This window comes from Lycium barbarum, chromosome 4 (assembly GCF_019175385.1).
Source record: "Lycium barbarum isolate Lr01 chromosome 4, ASM1917538v2, whole genome shotgun sequence".
Classification (NCBI taxonomy): Eukaryota; Viridiplantae; Streptophyta; class Magnoliopsida; order Solanales; family Solanaceae; genus Lycium; species Lycium barbarum.
Genome location: NC_083340.1, coordinates 140563800 through 140566558, shown reverse-complemented (window position 1 = coordinate 140566558; position 2759 = coordinate 140563800). Strand labels below are relative to the sequence as shown.

At 38.2% G+C, this 2759-nt stretch overlaps 1 pseudogene; it reads left to right on the top strand.

Annotated features, from left to right (window-relative positions):
* Positions 1 to 251: 251 nt before the first annotated feature.
* Positions 252 to 2022, top strand: LOC132636677 (chlorophyll a-b binding protein 37, chloroplastic-like; annotated as a pseudogene).
* The last annotated feature ends 737 nt before the right edge of the window (positions 2023 to 2759 follow it).

Genomic DNA, 2759 nt, shown 5'->3' with positions numbered 1-2759 from the left:
GTCGTTTTAGTTTAGTGAGAGATTGTATGGCATGTAACAGTAGGTATGAAATTTAGATAATCCATTCTCGACGAAACAGGCCCAAATGGAACAGAATAAATATAGATGATTCATACCACTGACTCCAACAAGTTAGGGACTATAACAACATTTACACACCGTTTTTCGTTGTTATAGTATTACTTCCCACAATGAACCAGTGAGCCTTTGAAAGTGATGATCATAGCTTATATGTTTATGAGAACACTAAGGAAGTTAGTAGCTAGTTACTTTTTTTTTTTTTTTTGGTAGTTAGTACACTTCGTGCTTATTCAACACGTGAACACGGTCCAGTGTAATGTATATTTGAAAGAACAATCTCAGCCAAGAGATATTTGATATCCACATGGCAAAGCAAAGGCCTCATTCTTTCACTATAAAAAATCACAAGGGAATTGCAAATCCAAAGCAGGAACCAATCAGCTTCTGCTTAGGTGTACACTTTGTGATCCTGAAAATCTGTTAATTTTCATATAAATACCTTCCTTCTCAAGCTATTAATATATAGTACACTTCTTCATAGTGCAAGAGTAGCATCATCATAAAGAAGAAAAAAGAGAGGCTAAAATGTCTATTTCTGCAATTCAACAGTCTGCATTTGCTGGCCAAACAGCTCTTAAGTCACAAAATGAGCTCGTTAGGAAGATTGGTAGCTTTGGTGGTGGACGTGTCACCATGAGACGTACTGTCAAAAGTGCCCCACAAAGCATTTGGTAATTTCTTAAATTTTTCTCGAGTCTTGAATAAATTACTATATATTTAGTAGTCTTTTAGTCATATTGTTAATTTTCAATGATTTATTCATGAATCATTTAGTTATGTTATACACTTATAGTTTCCACTTTTAAAGAAATTAGAAATGGGTCCAATGCAAAATCTTGACATAGTAATGTCGAACACTTGTGGCATAGAAACAGAGTAGTTCCTGTGGATTCTATGTATAAGGCAGTTTGGTGCACTAAACGTTCGCTATAGGTAAAATTCGAATAAGGACCAGACCACAACATGTCTATTTTATGCAATTTTATTTTGCATTTCTGCACGCGACTATACTTTTATGACTTATATCCTTGACCTCCTGGTCACATCACAACAATTGTTACTGTTGCGCCAAGATTCTCCTTCGCATCAATTATTTAGATACACCAAAAGATATCCACCGAGAAAGTAAAATTGTAATTTGGTAAATCCAGAGCTTGATGAAATAAATGTAACCAAAAAATGTGGCTTGATGGATTAGGTATGGAGAAGACAGACCAAAGTACTTGGGACCATTCTCTGAGCAGACTCCATCATACTTGACTGGTGAGTTCCCTGGTGACTACGGGTGGGACACTGCTGGACTCTCAGGACTCAGCTGACCCAGAGACATTCGCCAGAAACCGTGAGCTTGAGGTGATCCACTGCCGTTAGGCCATGCTTGGTGCTCTAGGCTGTGTCTTCCCTGAAATCCTATCCAAGAATGGCGTTACCTTTGGCGAGGCAATTTGGTTCAAGACTGGATCTCAAATTTTCTCGGAAGGTGGTCTTGACTACCTTGGTAACCCAAACCTCGTCCACACCCAGAGCATCCTCGCTATCTGGGCCTGCCAAGTTGTCCTTATGGGCTTTGTGGAAGGATACAGAGTCGGTGGAGGCCCACTAGGTGAAGGCCTTGACAAGATCTACCCCGGAGGTGCCGTTGACCCTCTTGGCCTCGCTGATGATCCTGAGGCATTTGCTGAGTTGAAGGTGAAGGAAATCAAGAATGGACGATTAGCTATGTTCTCAATGTTTGGATTCTTTGTTCAAGCTATTGTTATTAGCTATGTTCTCAATGTTTCGATTCTTTGTTCAAGCTATTGTTACTGGAAAGGGACCAATTGAAAACCTTTTCGACCATGTCGCTGACCCTGTGGCCAACAATGCTTGGGCTTTTGCCACAAACTTTGTACCCGGAAAACGAATTTAGCAATCACTAATATGGAAAAAATTTGTGGGGCTGCTGCATGTTTTTTATGTACAATGAACTTGCTGGTAATATATATGTAAAAGCCAACATTACATATTCTCCAATTCTGTCTCTCTATCTCGAAGATAATCATTAGAAGTTTCCTCTGAATTAGAGCTACTATAGTTTGATAGTATCATTCTATACTATGCATAACACTGACATTTATTATATAGACAAACACTTAAGTTCTATGCACTCGCCGTACAAAGAGTATATGTAAAATCATGTCTCTTATAGGGTAATTACACATAAATCTTCACGATAAACAGTAACTGGGAACCTGGTAAAAATGGTAACGAACCTGCTATATAAGGTTAAATTATACTAATATGATCGTGCCACAAGTATCTTTACATTTGTGTATATTTAAATAAGTATCTTTACACTGTGCGTGTATATAACTTTAATTCAAAATCATGCGTCTACTACAGATGAAGAGAAGTATCAACCTCAGAATTTTCATATTTATATTCAGGTTTTAAAGCCCGCCACGAAGGTTGAGTCTTTCTGACTTGGTAGCCTGTCTGTTTGTTGTTCAAACTGAGTTCAAGAAATAGCTGATCTTGATCAGATTCGAGTATTTCCAATTGAAGAATGAGTTCATGTGTGAATTCTGGCTTGACATGGGCATAATTCTTGGTTGGTGTCATCAGTTGAGGCTGTGAGGACAATTTTATTGTTCCGCTTTCTCTCTGTTCTTTTGCTCTTTCCAATTGCCTGAATCTTT